This window comes from Lepisosteus oculatus, chromosome 20 (genome assembly GCF_040954835.1).
Source record: "Lepisosteus oculatus isolate fLepOcu1 chromosome 20, fLepOcu1.hap2, whole genome shotgun sequence".
In the NCBI taxonomy this organism is placed as follows: domain Eukaryota; kingdom Metazoa; phylum Chordata; class Actinopteri; order Semionotiformes; family Lepisosteidae; genus Lepisosteus; species Lepisosteus oculatus.
In genome coordinates this window covers 10,294,382-10,313,237 of record NC_090715.1, presented here as the reverse complement: position 1 = coordinate 10,313,237, position 18,856 = coordinate 10,294,382, and the positions used below count along the sequence as shown (strand labels likewise).

The window sequence follows — 18,856 nt, the reverse complement described above, 5'->3', positions numbered from 1 at the left end:
CTCTGACCTAAGCAAAAATAGGGCTTTAAAAAACACAGAATTCATCCTAAACGTACGGCCCAATTGAAGATCGCAAGATTTTATTGCTGTACATCATTGAACGGGTCCTCTTAATGGTTTCCAAACCCACAACAATGTAAGTACATTACATTGAGCATACATTACACTTACACACATATGCATTTTATATATGTATCCTATGAAGAAATACATATACACAATGGATTGGGTTAATATTGTCTTATTAGATTAAACAATTTCCTAAGCTGCTAATTACTTATGCAGTTTAGTAAGGTGAAGAGTGGCAGTAACTCAGAGTGATTTATTTGCAATCTAGACAAATGCAGGGACTAGGCCCCCTGTTCCCTTGGCCTCTTGCAATGAGCCTCCGATTAAGAGAGAGTGAGATATAGTGCGATATTGATCCCAGTGCCACTTCATTTGGCAATAACTATTACAAGATATTCTCCAGACCTCGTGGTCTGGTCAGTTTGCTGATTTGGGCTGTGGTGCTATTTGCATTAGCACTAACTGTTTTTCTACTGCAGTGAGCTGTCGGTCCCTAGTATATTTTAATATTTTTTTAAGAAAAAATTGGGGACTATCCCATTGACAGACGTGTATACTCCAATTCCAAGCAAATAAAAAAAAATAGATATAAACTGAGGTTCATTGGGAAAGACAACATCCAGATATTAAGCGGACAGAATAGTATAAACTAGAAAATGAGTGTGGACAATGGGTGAACACAGTGGTTGTACAAGGTTCACCATGTATAATTCCTGCATTTTCTAACCAAAGTCTTCACAGTGCACAACAATATGTAATGCATAAGGAGCTTTATAAACTATGTAAGCTCAGTAGACAAAAAATGGATGTTATTAGATATAATGATAATTGATAAAGACTGATAAAGAGAAAATATATTTTTTCTCCTCTGACTGTTGTTACAGTTGTATTTAAAATGCACTCAAAATTTAAAGTACAACCATCAACATAGAAAATCTAAAGTATTTATTTCATTTTCAATGATCAACACACTTTCAAAAATGACAATCCTCACAATACATCAAAGTAAGTTAAAAAAAAAACAAATCAACTGATAGTATAGAATACTGCCTCATTAACGTTGCTCATATATCTAAACTGTGTGGTATCTCTTGTACAGCCTGCTACTTACTGTATGGTGTATGATACAACCAAGGCAGTAATAAAATAAATATATGCAGGAACAAGACAAGAACTTGTTTTTTTCCTAAGCATGCTTTAGTAAAAACTAATTTAAAAAAAACTTTTTTGTTATTTCTACAGGAGATGTCATTTTGGGCCTCATGTCTGCACACAAATGTTAATGTTGTAGTTGTTTTTCACAGTACAAAGTATATCTCCGGTGAGAACTCCAGCAGACAGTGCAAACTGTATTTATTAGAGTTCTGTGACATATTGGGCTGTGAAAAGAGTGTTGTTGATATGAATCATCTTTTTTGACAAAGCATTCTGATTCCCTGTCAGTTACCCAGCTTAAAAACATTTTGATTGCAATGAAAATATCTATTTTTATTTAGAAAGCTTGCATTATCGTGTAGTGGGCACTGACAAATTAGCATTCAATATTGAGAAGGCAATCCTCTTAATATATTCCCACAATGATATCCACCAATTTAAAAGTGTAATATCTACATAATATTCATTTACATATCTAGACTCCCACTGCAAAATGATTTCTGTTCTAAATTATTAACATATGAAATTTATTTAGGAATGTTTTTATTTGAATATTATTTAGCCTCTGTTTAAAACCTTATAATAATGTTCATACTGTGACTGCAGAGCAAGACGGAGACAGGTTTCTTAAGTAAGAAAAGAATCTTTTTTTCGGGAAGAGAGCGCGATGGCGGTGTTTGGCAACGAAGGGAAAGGAGTGCAAACACTTCAAGCCACAGACGCGCGGGGCTGCTCCTGCCAGATGGATGGCAATAGCCCAGCCTCGCTGGCACGTGCGCATGTTTCCCATGAGGCCCGGGTTGCCATGGGGGCACCCAAAGTGGTGCCAGGCTTGTGCCAGCAGACCACCTAGCAACAGGGGCCGGCGTTCGCCTCCGAAACGAGCCTTCGCCCGTGTGCTGGAACGTGCCAGAGCCGGAGCTGGGAGGGAGGAGGAGGAGGAGGTGGCGAGGGGCACGTGCCATTACAATTCCCAGACAGCCTCAGTCTCTGTAGCCCTGCCTGTCTGTTAGCTCTATATCCTGTCTGCTCTGCAGCTTTAAGCCACAAAACAAAAGGACAAATGACCCCTAATTGCTCCGCTGCTGTTTAACATCAGAGGGGTGTCAGCAGCAGTATGTAAATCATACCCCCACCCCCTTCCCCCTGAGCACTGTGCCTTGGCACAATTGGCTCTTTATATGCAAGAGGGCAAGAAGGCTGGCTGCCAAATGAGTTGGCTGGCAAGCGTGGTAATTCGGAGACACTTGTTGCTTACATGCCTGCCTGTTGCCTACCTCAGCCCGTCGAGCTGGGAGATGATCTAGACGGGCATCCTACTGTCTCCTTCTCCAGCGCCGGCTGTTTAACATGCCACCAGAAGGCACGCGCGCGCATGGTTGTCTTTCAGGTTTGGCAGTCACTGTCAGCTCCATTCATGACTGAAGTGCTGGGTTTTTTTTTTTCCTGCCCATTCACAAACTAGCTGTTTGATTTTATGCAAATGTGTCTGTGGGTGCTTTCTGTCTGGTCTAGCTCGTGTTGCATACTGAATACACTCTTTGTATGTTCTGTATGAAACAAAGCCAAACATCCGAAATGCTAAAAAACGTCAAGCACAGAAGTTCAAAAAAGGTTATCTTAAACCATTTCTTATCGGCCTACTTAAGTGTATTAAGTAAAAGCTGGTTTGAGACAGGTTCCCCTTTGTTTCTTTATTTACACAAATAATGTGTTTTGGATTATTTTGGGGATTCGGAATGCAGTGCGCTTTTATCATTTCTAGGCTGGGATACAACATTTAGCTTTTTTTCCCCAAGAGAAAAAAATCATGTTACAAGCAAGTTTAATTAGTCAGGTAAAATCATAAATTGACACAAACTACAATTCAAAATTGTATCAGGAGCTCAATGATGTAGATTTAGATCTGAAGAATTAAAACAGCTGCCATTAGAAACCTGTAATTATACTGCAAAAGTTCACTTTCAGACCTGTCTGAAAGGACTGGTAAAGCTATGGTGTAAACACATGACCAGACTCACACGTACACCCATTCAAAAGAAACACATTGCAGTTTATCCCAACTCACCAGGGCAGTCCGAGAAAACATCAGCTTGGTTGCCTTTGAATTCTGCATCGTTTCACTTAAAAGACACACATCCCCTTGAATAACATTCAGTTTTTCATTATTTTTTCATACTGAAGCGAAGTATATTTGAAAAGGTATCCTATGTGAGACAAAAAACAAAATCTCATAATGTTGTATTTGACTGTAAATCCCCAAATTGCACTAAAGAGCCAAGATCAGGGATTTATGAGCAAATGAGGGAGACTACAATCATCAGAGATCTAAGGCACTGAACCTGTAAAAAAAGGCGTTTCGATATTTTGCCCTGTAGTCCTGGAACTCCCTTTGAACATATTTAATGTTGTCTGACCTTATATTGTTGTAAGGTTTTAAAGACATAATACAACTTTTTATTGTTGATAAATGGAGGTACTTAAAAATCTTTAAAATACTTATGTTGATTATTTAAATGCATTGTTATTCTTGTTGTTTTAAGTTAGGTATGCAAGATGTAATTGTATCATTTCTTCTTTACAGTGACTTCTTGTCTGTCTGACATCTTGATCTTAATGAGATTTCCTGGCTAAATCAATAAGACTTACATATAAACATACAGTATATGCATGCATTTATATATACCGTATATACACATAATGACTATGAGATACCAAGGGTTAGGCTAAAAGATATAAAACTAGTGGTTAAATGGTTTGGCTACAAGATTTAAAACTTGTGAGACTACAACAAAAAAAACAAAAACAAGTGCAATGTTTTTACTAAAAGCACATGATATATATTTTCTTGTCCAATCAAATACAAATAGGATGTTTTTAATCAGTAAAAATACTGTGAAACACTATGCTAGAAAAGGCCAGCTTAAAGTTCCTGCGTCACTTCAAGCTTCTACTTACCTAATTCACTACAGACCATAGGGTGGCCATCATAGTTGCAAAGTAGATTCAAAAGTCTCTCCCATGTTTAAAAATTCCCCGGATTCTCAATGATATCAAGCGTTAGTGCTTTCCCCTAACTTGTCTGTGTTGCAGCCATGTGAACAGTCCAATGATTTAAAGCCAGCAACAAACCTGTCCCATTCTCAGGGTGACATTATTGATAGAGTGTCACATCGGATGCTATGTAACTGCTAATGGCTGTTTTAGGGTGCATATGTCAGACCTCATCTGTATTTTTTTTCTTCAGCACTTCGAGCCTCTGTGTCCCATCGTTTCCCTGCACTCTAAACTGAAAGAGCCATTCCTGCAGCCAAAACTACAGATGCTTAAAACAAACACATGGGTACTGTTTAAACAGTGCATCCATTCCAAAAACACTAGAAATGAAATCTGAGAAGAGTTTGTTTAAAAGTTACACAATTTAGCCTTATAAAGGAAAAAACAAGCTTTGTTGACTTCCTGTTTCACTTGCCTCCTCTGATGGTAGTTAAGATCCTCAGACACAATTGTCCTCCTGACAGCTTCTACAAAACAACCTTTCTGGCCCATTATCTGTCTTGCAACCACGGATACACTCGAACTCTTGTGCATTACAAGACCAGATCTTCCTTAAAATGTGCTCTATTATTTTTTGAAGTCAATGATTAGCACAATAATAGTTACTTATGATTTACTTTGCTTTATCCCACATGAAACACAAAGTGTTAGAACACCTCACAGCCACACAGCCTTATTTTACGTCTATTATCTTACTTTAGTACATCACTCATTAACTCCTCCTGGCTTTTAACAGACATCTTGACAGGATTAGTGCAGACTGCTGCCATTTAGACACAAACATCAAAATAAGCAGGAAAAAAAAGAAAATGGAATGAAAAGAGAGGTTGTAGTCACTGATGAGAGAACCTTCAGAACAAACCCAATCTTCCACCCATTTATTTCCTTAAAACAATTCATATTAAATTCCAGTTCAAAATGCAGGTTGAAGGATGAAGAGCACACAACCCTAGAAAAACCATAATACAGATATTTTCAGCAAATTGATTTGACTGTCTCCTCTGTAAGGCACTTTTGTGGATAATGACTGTTTAGAAACAGGGGACAAGACTGGAAACCACTGGAGAAAATAAACAGAAAAATATAGCTAGAAAGTATGCATTTGAGTCTGCATGCCCCATTAATAAATAGGTCTTAAATGTGGTAGAAATAATACTGCTGTGTTTGTGTTCCTTGATTTGTGCGTGTATTGTGAGCCTGGATATGTCTTCCACTTATGCCGAGCTCCTTGAAGACCCCAATTTGTTAAGAATTAATGAGAACACCTGCCCAGCGAAAGCAGCTTGTGTCAAATCTCACTTTGTATATCAATGATTGCCCAGTTGTGAAGCTTTTGTTTTACCACTTGAATTGTTTTGAGCCGTTTGAAAATAAATTTTTTAACGATTGTGTGTGAGACTGATTTGAGTATGTAAATGGGGAGGGGTCAGAGAGTTAGTGGGGGAGAGAAGGAGAGGGAGGGAGGTGGGAATGAGCGTTATTATTGCATTAAACGGCGACGAGTCGGTCTAATTCGAATCACAGCAGGGTCCTGTGAATGGGAGATGTGAAAGAAAAATGAAAGAAGGAACGGGAGAAAAAAAATCAAAGTGGAGAAAGGCAGGAGAAGACAGAGAAATAAAATAAGTGAAAGATAAAAAGATTACAATAAAGAAAAAAGCGGAGAGATGGGTCGAAGAAATAACAGTGGAACTGAGTGGGAATAAAAAAGAAAATGGGGGAACTGGCTAAGAAAAAGAAAGAGGGAGGGGGCTAGCTGTGGTGGTGGGGTAGGGGAGGGGAGAGCGACAGTCACCGGCAGAAGGTTTTTATTGTCCGGACGGAGGAGATGTGCACAAAAGCACTGGAAAGATTAAATTAAGTATCATATGCACTGACCTCATTGCCATGGTTACAGAACAGCGGAAAATATTAATCAAGCCTGCACTTGAGAAAGGGAGAGAGAGATAGCAAAGGAGGGAGGGAAGATGGGGAAGAATAAGAGATATGGAGAGAAGAAATAAGTGGTACTGTATATGTGTATACTGGGTGTGTGAAGATGTGTGTGCAGTTGGGGGGGGGACTTATATCATTTAATAAGAAGAAGCCATCACAGGCAGCAGCACTTTCTACACCCTTTGTCTGCAGTTCCTTCTGAGTTCTCACTGGTCTGGGTGTCTTCTGTCTTCACTCTCAAACTTAGCCTGCAACGGAATTAAAGGGCCCGAGGCTTTATTTGACTTTTGATTTGAAAGAACAGGATCTAGTCCTACAGCAGAGTTTAAAACTCTAACCAACCACTAAGCGCCAGTTAATAATGCCTTCTACTGTATCTGTTGCCTTCACAGACACAAGGGTGTAACTTTTTGTTTTGTCCAATAAAAACTTTGGGCGAACTGTTCAGGTCTTGCAAGAGGTGGCAAAGAACTACTCTGAAACCTGAAATCCCCTTTGCACCCAACAGCACTGGCAAAGCAACATTTTTATTTTTTCTCTCATAAATCAATGAGTATCTCTACTTGGGCTTACGGGATCTGTCATGGGTCTGGGCAGGTTAGATTCAGGTCATTTATATTTTTCCCTTTGTTTGAACTAAACTTGGGACTCCCATAGTCATTTCTCTTGAAGTTTTTCCAAATTTGAAGCATCCAGGAAACAAAGCAAAACAAATGCCATTTTTATAAGCATTGTATCAAATTTACCTCACTGTGTCAGATTTACCTTATTTTTTTCAGGACTCTGTGTTCAGCTTTGATGGGTTTCTTCATGCATGATTATTTGATAGTGTACATGTAATATGTTTCTATACATATATCTAAATACACAGTTTATAAACACAGAGATTCATGAATTGAGGATGCTGCTTTTATCTTCACCTCATCCTAAAAGCATACTTCCCAGAAATACTGAATCATGTTTTCGGATGTGAAATATGTTGGGTTTTTTTCAAATCGAAATAAGGTTTTAAGCCCTTTCAAGAAAGATAACGTCTTTCTGTAATAATTATGTTTTTAATTTTTAGTTTTCAGCAAATAGCCTCTTGTCCCCGTGTTATTAAGAAAGTTGTCCTCATTATTGTGTTTGATGACACAGTACAATGTTTGCTTGGTGTCTGTCGGGATCTCCAAGAACACAAACACCATGCTGATCAAAATGCTAAATAATGGCACAGAAACACAAAGGATTTTAATGGCCAGGATTGCGATGGGTAAACTATTAAGAAGGTGGAATTATAACTGTTTTTACTGGCTTTTCTACAATACATGTGGCATCCCAGAAGAATGCAGCTGAGGCATGTGCATAACAAAGCATCACAAATCCAATCCACAATTAATCTTTCCTATCTATTTAAATTCATTCAAGATTATTGTTTAAACCTCAATGACCTGTGTGTGCAGTAGCTGCATTAGATTCTGTCGCACCTTTGTGGAAATGGTGTAACTTGTGTTGGGCTCTTAATCCTTGCCCACACTACGCACCACACCCTAGCCCCAACTCTGACCACCTGCCACATCTTCAGCCATCTTGAGAGTGGACAGGGAGAATACCAGACAATTTGTGACGTAAAGGTGGACATTCATATCTCTAGCTGATGGGGTCCAAGATAGGTCTCAACGCCTGGATGAGTTGTCCTAAGGCCCGTGTGAAGTTGGTTTGGCAGATGTGGTTGAGGACGGGAGCAGGTCTGCTGTATAAATTGTCTGGGGGTGACCGTAAGCACTTCCAGAAACAATTTAATTCTACAGCTCCAGCCATCTCCAGCTGATATACTTCTCCAAGGTCATTAACTGCGCCACAGCAGGTCACATGATTAATGAGTGACAGGCCCCTGGTGCAATAACATATATGAGTGAGGCTCACATTAATTAGACAGGGGCTGAGGAGAATGAATAGTAGGGGACAGCCTGCTCCCCAGCCCCTTCACAGATCACACACACAAAAAAGCCAAGCTCACCCTTCCCTAGCACAAAGAGTTCCAAGTGCTACGTTACAATCCAACAGAATCTAATTTTAAGGTTTATCTGGTGCAGTGCTCCCAAAGTCCAAAGACTTTTAAGATCAAGAAACTCTTGTTCACAAAATAGAAACGACAGTAATGCTGCTTTTGTAAAACAGCTTTTATGTGTGGGTGACCACAATGGGCCTTCAAAGAACATACAATAGCATACTTATTTAATCCGAGCTACGTCGAAAACATCACCGACAGAAACACCCAGGCCTATATCCAGCTAGTTGACCCATAACATTTAAATAAATATATAAATATATAGTCTGTCATGATTAGGTGTTTGCCCTTGTGTTAATACACCGAATCAAATATTCTTAACAGCATTGCTCATCTTTGTATCGTAGAGTATATGTTGGTTCTCAGTGAATGTTTTTTACATATAACGTGCCACCAACAAATTTAAAAATATATTTTATACAACTGAGCCCAGTTATAATATGGTACGCTCTTTTCAAACAGTAAGTAATGTTTATAGAAGCCATAACAATAAGGTAAATTGAAAACAAAGAAAACATAGCATGAGGTGTAAGTGCTCTTTCATTACAGGTGAATATTCACTGATCTTTACTCATACCTAAAATTAATTTCTCCAAAACACCATTAGTACAATTTATTTCACAAAAGAAGAAAATCCAATTTTTCAAATGCAAATAGTCAATTTAAAGAGATTTATTTATCCATTAATTAAACTCCACAGCTACTGGGCTGAAATTGTATAACTTCAACCAGTAGATTTTATGACAATTCAAAATAAAAATAATGCTTTTAAAAACCATTTTGGACTAAAAGCTGGAATGCACTTCACCTAACATGTTTTTGAATATTCAAAACTACTTAATGCTGCACTGAAAATGTGTCGTTTTTCTGTGCAGGTCAAAAACCTATCCAAATTAAAGAGTTCTGGATTATTTTCAGTACATACCAGTTTTATTATTTTATTGTATAAACAATATTAAGTTAATACACATTCTAATTTCTTTATTAAAATCAGGTCTACTACCTTCTGCGCTACTTTTATGATTTTATTGTTTGTCTTATAAGCACATTGATTTCTACATTCCAGGAAACATAATCTCATGTGTAGCACAATCTGGCCAGAATAATACAGAGAGGCAAAGAAAAGAAAATCAAGACTGAAATCAGGGGCAAACATTTCACACTGAACCTGAAAAGCCTTTTTGAAATTGCCAAAGTACTCTATGCTTTGAAGGTCAGTAGACAGTGCATTATTTTCCAATGGGGGACTGTTGAATACGAGAATGAGGCTTTACCAATCGCTAAATCCCATGACTGTATGAGAAACTCAAAGGGACAGTAAGGTCAGGCAAACAGCACTTATATGCCTCAGTTATTCTATTTAGTAATTGTAACTATATCAGCTTTGTATACCTACATTTATGAACACACATATCGACAGTGTAATTATAGGAAATGTTCAGGCAGTTCATGGTTTATGTTTTCTTGTAATCTTTAACAAGAAGTTTGAATGTGGCAAAAACAAAACCACTCAGTATGCATGCAGCTGGTAAAAAGCCACCTCTTTAACAAAACTTTAAATGTGTAGTTTATGTAAACTGCTCCGAAATGTAACTATTCAAGCAAAAAACAGAACCTTGAGATATTGCGCTAGTGAAACAACACTGTATGTTGCATAGGTAGCAGAGTGAGTACTAAAATCATAGTCAATGAATCATAGTCACTGGTCATGTTGCAAAACTTAAGTCAATCTGAAAACGGAAGCGTTTGCCAAAAAATACTCTCAAGACATCAGCAGCTTCTTTTGGCCAGAAGTGACTAAATCTATTTTTTTGTCTAAGGTTGGACAAATGGTGTTGTGGAGAAGGCCACCAAAATAACAATAAAATAACAGCGGGACAGTGGCCCAGCACAGAGCAGGTTACATTATCGTTCAGGAGTTGTACAGTGGTTATAAATTTTGGTATCAAAGAACTGGTACTAGCAGGTAGCAGAATGAATAAAGAAATGGACCTGGAAACCTACAGAGGTCAGATAGTACTTAAATGTAAGACACTTCTCTTCCAAGAAAAATGTGATCCTGAAACAATTGTTTGAGCACATCTGCCATAAAATCTCCATTAAAAAAAAAAACTAATGAAAGCAGTAAAAATGTGTGACTGGTTTCCAAGATACCTGAAAATACACTACATACAGAACACACTACACAGACTACATACTACATACTACATGCATACTTGTATGTAGCACATTGATGACATTGATGCAGAAACTGTTTACAGTATATGTGAAGTTTAAGTTTTTAAAGACTGGTAGAAACTCAATATATAGCTCATATGTTTAATTTGATCAAACCAGATGTTCCTAGTTCTGATATTTTTATGCTGATTAATGTACCATGGAGTACTGAAAATGAGGAAATGAGCAATCTATTTTTTATAGAACAGAAAGACATGACATTTAAACTGGACTCAACTGAAAAGCTATTCAATCCAATCAATTATGTCTTTAACCTAGAAACCAAACCTGTTAAAATCACATTAAAGTTAACAGTAATTTAAAGACAGATTAGGAACAGGACTAAACAAAAGTTTGATTGAAGAGCAGTAATCCCTGTGGACATTTTTATGACTATTACCATAATTGAGGAATTAATTTAAAAGTAATACAGCATAATCTTGAAGACACCGAATTTTAGACAACTGAAGAGAAGAAACAAAAAATTACTTAACCTGGGCAATTCAAAGGCATGCTATAACTTTACCAACAAAGTCAACTACTACTCCTAGCCTATTTTATAATATAACATTTCTAGCAGACAGAACTTACAGGCTGAAGAGCTCACAGAAGAAGATGTTAGTCAAATAATTTTTGTGAATACAAGAAACTCTAAGAAAGTACTTCCCCATCTACTATCAATGATTTCAAAACATTGTGCATCTTCCACATTTCCCAGCGATTCATCTGTAAATTGAAATACATTGCACACAATAGCAAGAGCCATCACTACAGAATACATGAAGTAGTTTTTTACAACCAGGTTGTATTTTTCCTTTTCTCTAAAGGAAGACAAAAAGTTTCGGAACACATTTTAGGATAAATTACTTCAGAATCCTAGTTTGAAAGCATCATTTACATTTAATAATATTTACTAGTAGGCAGTACAGTGGCACAGTGGTTAGCACCACTGTCTTATGGGGTTGGAGTGTTGGACTCAATTCTCGACCTAGGGTCCTATCTGCATGGAGCTTGCATGTTCTCCTCTTGTTTGCGTAGGTTTCCTGTGAGAGCGCCACTTTCCTCCCAGAGTCCAAAAACATACTGGTTGGTTAATTTGCCTCTGGGAAAATTAGGCTGGTGTAAGTGTGAGTGTGGGTGCCTGTCTGGGCCCTGTGCTGGACTGGTGTCCCATCCAGGGTGTATCCTGCTTGCACCCTTGGCTTGCCAAGACAGGCTCCGGCTCCCCTATGACACTATCTTGAATAAAAGCAGCTGGAAAATGGATGCATGGATCAGCGGACAAGAAAAACTTTTGTCAGAAAATAACTTTGCAGAACCGATTTTTAAGTGAAGGGTCTATAAATTTAATCAAAACAGCAGCACCCATGAATGTGCCTGCAGTGTTTGCCCCTCACTGGGAGCTCTGAGGGGACGGAAGACACAGGGCCCTGCAGGTCAGCATCATCTCTCTTTGAACTATAATCAAGCACAAAGGAACCCCAAATAAGAAAATACTAATGGCTTGATTCTAAAAATAACATGTTGGAGAGTGTACATTTTAAGGATTTATCATACCAGAGACGTTTTTTAATGTAGAGCCAAATGTCTTTGAGATATAGTTGCAACTGTTTAAAAAATGAAAGGCTCAATGTTTTCATATACGTAAACAAGGAAATATACTAATTTCAACTTTATAACAGAAACTTTCTTTAAAAAATATGCATGTAAAATATGTTTAAAAAATGCTAATGCATAAAACTCACAGGTTTTAACACCAAAGGTCCTGAATTTCCACCTTACACAACAGCAAAATGACATGATTTAAATTAATTTCTACAGTAAGCAGATGAACAACAAATGTCCTTTAGGGTTCATTCGTTTCAACAAATCCTGTTTAAATTTGGACTTTGTTTAATTACAGATTCAGGGTTTCTCCAGTTGGGAGAGAGTTTTAGAATCAATTATTTTAGAAATAGCAAGGCAACACAAACGTTCACTTGATTTCAGGTGACAAATCCATTGTGATTGTCATAACTTTGCAGAATACGAAATATGAACAAAATGTTTTTATGCATTTTTTTCCCTGCTGTTAATGATTCAGTATTTGGCAAAGTAGTTCTTTTAACACAAAACCATAGAGTATATGTGTTGCTGATGTTCTTTTCTTGAACATTCTTATAAACAAGGAACAAACACTGTGTTCATTGTTTATAAAACAATATGTCTATTTTAAATAAAATAAATACATTCAACATTTAAAGCACAATGCTGCCTATTGTAATAATTTGGACAGAGAAAAAATATATCTTACTAATCACCTTACATAATATAATATCTTACAGAGTTTATGATTTAAAGTTATTTACCTGTGAAAGGCGGAAAAATATGCTACTGATTTAGCCGTTTTTAATTTCAATTTAATTATTTGATTAAATAGAAGAGTGTGTATAAAGTGTATATAAACAACATCCAAGCAAAGCACATGCAATAATATAGCAAATTTAGAAAGGAGAGGACAACTTTGTATAGTTGTTATGTGTACAGTGTTTAGTTACTACAAGCTAGTGGAAAGTTGGAGTATCACGTTATTGTGTTTCAATACCTTCCCCGATCCAAAAAACATTCCGATAAGCTGTAACGCACATTCAGGATACAGAAGTGGTAGAAACTGCTATTTCATTTTTAATAATACATTAAACTTATGTATGAATATAAAATAAACATTAACAAATTCACATCCATGAGGCTGTCTTATACCATAATAACTTCCAGATTGTTGCAGCCATATCTTCGGCACTTCAGAGCCTTGATTGCAGTAGGTGATAGCAAGAAAACAGAGGAGCTGTGATAGGCCATATCTTTACAAGTAACTATTGGATTTTAAGTTGGTGTCACTTTAAGTAAGGATTTAAAAGTGTAATCACATTGTTATGTGGCAAATGGTTATGCTACCACTCAGTTATACTTCTTCTAGCGAAAAGCAAATATTTAAAAATGTTTTACATACCTAATAAATGTAGTGGTGTCTGGCAGGAGCAAGCATATAAGATACTTCTTGTGACAGCAAATCTAACTGGTTACTTCATACAAATTAACACACACCTTATAGCTTACCTTAAAAATAAAGTATTACCCCAGTCAGAAAGGCCTGTTTCACTTCAGGTTGATAATATGCATTAGCAAAATATTTTTCCAGTAGTGGGTTTCAAAACTGGAAATATGTCTTTTCCTAGCTGTTCACATATTTAATCTTTACCCCTCACTTTCGATCAGTACACACTGAAAGACATCTTCTGTCTTTGACAAGCACTGCTTCTGACTCATATCAAAACATACTACCAGTACTCTATAACACAGTGTCTTTTTTAAACAGGTTTGTACTGTTTTCACTTCTTTGTAGTTTATTTAAAGCCCACATATTAAATATTACAAGCTACATATTAAGAGCGAAAAAATGTCAGTGTACTTATTCTGTTAATCAGAAATACAGGTATCCATATTACTATGGATTACTTGGGTCAAAAAGCATTAATAATATGGAACTACTGACATACCCAAAACAATATTTCAAAATTGGTAAATTATATTAATAAAGAATTGTCCTAAATTTGCAATAATTGCAAAGAGCACAAATTGAAATGAATGCACCTATTTGAAATGTGAAACATATCAGTGTAGTTTTTTGTACACAGACCATTTAGGTTCTGTTAAGCTTTTATCATTTAAATACGTTATTTACCTTTGAAAGGCAGAAAAATTATGCTACTAATTTACCTGTTTTTAAATTTAAAAATCTATTTAATTATTTGACTTAAAATGTTCTTTGAGGGTCCTAGCTATATTTGATGAGAATCAATCTGATTTTCCCTCTGATTGCTATCACAAAAGCCACATTATAATTTTTTTTTTTGGGGGGGGGGCTAAAATACATTTTATCCCTATTTTATTCATGCTTTTGTTTTGGTTACAAATGCCAGTATAAAATCTTGTGGATTTTTGCTTCTCTCCCAAGTTGGCAGTTCTGCATAACCTCTGCTCCAGACAGTTACGGTGAAGGCTGAGATTGGCTGTACAGATAGAGGCAGCCCCGAAACATATTAGGAGCAGAAAGCTTCTGACCGAAGATCTGCATAAATCAGGAAGTCATGCACCACAGCCCCCTCCTCCCCCCCCCCCCCGCCGCCGCCCCCCCCCCAACAAAATAGAGGGGTGAGGGCTTAGGGTTGAGACTCGGAGGGGGGTGTAGGGGGGTGGTGTGCTCGCTCTGATAAATCTGCCCGCACAGTATGGGACCTGAGTTATCATCTGTGATATAAAAAATGACAGGAGAGCTGAGAAAAAAAAATCCTTGCAATTGAGGACAGGGCGAGAGAGAGAGAGAGAGAGGCAGAGAGAAAGACTGAGAGAACACGTCAAAGCAAGCCTGCATCAAAGCTGCCCAGTCACACAAACAGTCAGCTATTAGTCCTCCCGATGTCCTGTATGTGTGTTTAAGTGTACCCAAGAGCACATGCACAGGACACTAGCCTGAAAGGACAATAAAGTAAGGGTCTGCATGTCTGTGTGTTTGTGCAGGTGCTGATGTGCTCTTGTTTGCTGTGCATTTTCTAAATGGCTAAAAAACCCGGCACAACCATGTTGGATTATGGTAAGTACATGAACGAAGTGTCGTGTGTTTGTGTGTGACTACGCATGTGCTATGAGACGATTGTCCCAGAAGATTTTATATACATGCATCCAGAAACTTCTGAATGTTAAGGTTTTCATACCGTAGAAGGTGTACAATTTGCATATGTAGACTTTTATTTGTGTGTTACAACGTCTATTTCACTGTATGTACACAATGTAAAGTACATCCAATGTCAAGCATGTTTTAGTTTGTGTTTGTGTGCACATTTAAACATCCTGCACAGTGCCTTGTATTTCAATGAGTAGAAGGTCCAGTCTTTCTTCAGTAAGAGTACTGATTAGCTGTCTATCTTAAATGTATTTTACTCAAAAAAATAAATCAATCCCGTCAAAGGACAAAAAAGATGGGGGGTGACTATTGTATGATGTCTTAAGTATTCCTGACCATTTGGCTGTCCTGGGCTCTCTTTCTCTGCATCCCAGAGTAAATATGGCTAACTTCTGACAGAAATATTAAGTCACAGAGCTTTACTTTGCAGGCCAAGAAAAAAGTCTCTTCACAGCATATTTAATGTTACCTCTTCAAACATACAAAAATGTTCCATAATTACTTCAGCCACAACCCAGATAGAATATATTTTGCTTTCTGATAACATGGTCCAGTTCAGTCTAAAGCGCCTGCTGACCAGTGTAAAACAAGAAAGGAAAAAAAGATCTTTGCAGAAGCTTGCCAAATTTCATTTTGTTTCTAGCACTGGTGTAAAATACCTCTGTTGCTCATTAAGAAAAACCGAAATATCAGTGCCCACAATGGTGGAAATTGTCCTTCGGCCAGGAGAATAAGTTCTGCGTGTAGTGGGAAGACACATATGCTTTACATGACTTTACATCAATATGTACCTGATAACAGGTACACAGTGTGTACGCTGCCGTATCATAGGTCCTGTAATAGTATTTGGAAGCCAGTATATGGCATTGGATGTCCATTATCAACTGTAATTCGAGGCAATTTCGCGCAGTTAGACGTAATGGTGGAGTTAGGTTTAGAGTGCCCCCCCTTCCAAGTTCTCCCTATGTCCCATGGTGAGATTGACTGAAGAAACATGATTCTGGCTCCTCACTGCCCTAATATAAACACTTAGAAACGCAACTCCCCCCCCCCCCCCCTCCAACTACCAACTCCCGACTCCCTGGCCAGCCGACCCCAGTGATCTTAAAGCAGCAGAGCACCTGTCAGTCCGAACCCACCCCAACACACACAGCGCGGGCGCCTGTGCTGACATACACACACACAAACACAAACTTCATTGGCCGGCCTGTTCCTAAATCCTTCGCCGAATTCCAGCCCATTCACCTTCTCTTGGACAAAAACTAGGGGGGATCAAAGCAGCAGCACAACACACCACAAACTTCCAACGAATGGCCACAAATCGATACTATCTCAAAGAAAACGAGTCGAAGAGTCAAATTCGATACTGTAGAACAATTTGAATGAACAACAAGAAAATGTGTACTGACCTTTCTCTCTTTTTCTTTCATTCTTTTCTGACGTCCATTCCTCACTTTTCTTCTCCTTGTTGCCCCCCTATCTACTTGTTTGTCATAAATTACCTGCTACATATCATGAATGTTATGAATTTCACCTTCCTTTCCTTGCCTCTGTTGCTACTGCTGCACAAGCTGCAGGAGATTTAAATGTCCTGATGAGGATTATGAATATTGTGGCTATTTAGAAGCAGTAGTACAGCACCTGGATTGCAGGCTGGCTAGTTAAAGCTTGAGGTTACATCCACAGTGTATGAACACCCCTCACACACACACTCTCACACTCAGACAGGCAGAGACACATGCACAGCGCTAAGAGGTGTCTATACCTTAGCTAGTACCAGGCACAGGCAGGAAGGATTCGGAGAGCACAAGAATACACACAGAGACGGTCTGGTAGCTCCGTTCTGTCTCCTTCTCTCTAAGTGTTTAGAAGACAATTTCAACAAGGGATTGCTCCCAATCTACTAGGGTGATCCACATGGATGAGTTATAATATGCTTGCCTCTCTCTCTCCCTCTCTCTCTCGCCCCCCTTTCTCGTGCTCCTCGCTAGTTGTTTTAGCCTATTATCAAGACGTCACGATTCTCCGTACTAGAGGAAACCCTTCCTTTCTTGAATTCGTTCTTTCTCCCCTTCTGCTCTGCGAGGGGTTAAGGGTTAAAGCGTCACTCCAGCTGAATTTGTATTAGTTAAATTTATTATTTATTGCCAGGCTACATTTTTTTTTCCAGTGGAAACGGGGTTAGGAGAAAGCCTGTCGAGAGGTGGTACAGTGGAATTGGTAGTGGGGTGGGGAGTCAGGGGTGGGGGCGAGGGGGTAAGGATTTGGAAAGCAGGCCTGGAGGGAGCTGCAAGAAAATAAGATATTCATTTAATTTATTTATTTATTCAATTACCCCAAATCCTACAGCTTCCCCCCACCTCGACAGATTCCTTGGCCACCTTTATCAACCTAGGTGCTGCTTAATGACATCACTGCTGTCTTACCAGGGCTGTCCAAAACAGGCCGTCTTCTCATTTTTCATCAAACTGACTCCTTAATTCCGTCTCTCTCCTTTGTAAAAGGTGTATGCGTGCACTACAGCATGGCATTATCTACCTTCAAGAATCGTCAGCACAGAGCGCAGTGCATCGAAATGCACTTTTTGTCTTTTTTTTACTTTTACAAACTGTAAGAACACTCAGGAAAGGGCTTTAAATGAAACATTTGTACACGTGCAGCATCAGCACTGCAGAACAACCAGAAATAATACATATAGTATACTTTAATTCATTTATACTTGCTTTGTCACCATTCCTCATTTCCAGTCAGGCTACGATCAGAAATACAGATTTGTTAATTTAGTGGACTTATTCAACTAATCATCTTAAAGTCTCAGTTGTTCTATTTTGCATGGAGCCTATAGGATTTTGTTGTTAATTTTATTTCTCTTCAGTTTTATGTTCCACAGCTTATTCAGCATGTTGGGTGCACAAGCTACAGAAAAAAAACAGCAACTCTGAGAAATTGTTAAATGGTTTCTGTCACAACCTATTGGCAGATACACAACACTAGACATGGAGCTGCATCCTACAGAGAGACAGGAAGAGGAAATCAATGAGAGGATAAAGGGATCTTTTCCCAAACCGGAATTTCTATAAATCCCTCTCTCCTTACATATGCATGCATATATTCTTCGCATATATACATAGATGTCTCAAAAAGGTGCTGACATTTTACTGATACGTTACTCATGAAATAAAATGATCATGAATTTCTCAGGACGGCTCCAACCAATTGGATTTCCAAGGTAAAACTATAAAAAGGAGAAATCGCAGCTTTGAAATTGCATAACCATAAGTATCCCACCTGGCTACTGAGCCAGGAATCAAAAAGCAACAACAGTAATGTGAAAAAAAGTTTCATCTCACAACAATGAATGGAAACGCTCTCATAGTGGCTGTACTGTACACGAGATAAACCCAGAACATCAGAAATGAAGACGCAATAGTGAATGTAGTGCATTTGGACACAGCAAGTCAAAGTCAAAGTCCTAGAAGGGAAAAGGTGGCCTAATGAATGCAATGCATACAGGGGAAAATATGTTGGGTTTTTTTTTCCATTTTTTAGCCACTATAATTTTCAATGGCTTTTTTAATGGCATGAAATAGAAAAATCTGCTTCCCAAATGCATTACGTAGGCCCATTATTGATTGCATCTTATTAAAATAAGA

At 38.1% G+C, this 18,856-nt stretch overlaps 1 protein-coding gene across 1 annotated transcript in view; it reads right to left on the bottom strand.

The window, feature by feature from the left end:
• zfhx3b (zinc finger homeobox 3b) overlaps positions 1-4,433 on the bottom strand; it is a 250,260-nt gene extending 245,827 nt beyond the window's left edge. The window contains exons 1-2 of the mRNA XM_015368057.2: positions 4,183-4,433; positions 3,293-3,431 (exon numbers count right to left, since the gene is read on the bottom strand). The gene's annotated coding sequence lies outside the window, so the exon portion shown is untranslated. The remainder of the gene's footprint in view (positions 1-3,292; positions 3,432-4,182) is intronic.
• Positions 4,434-18,856: the final 14,423 nt, after the last annotated feature.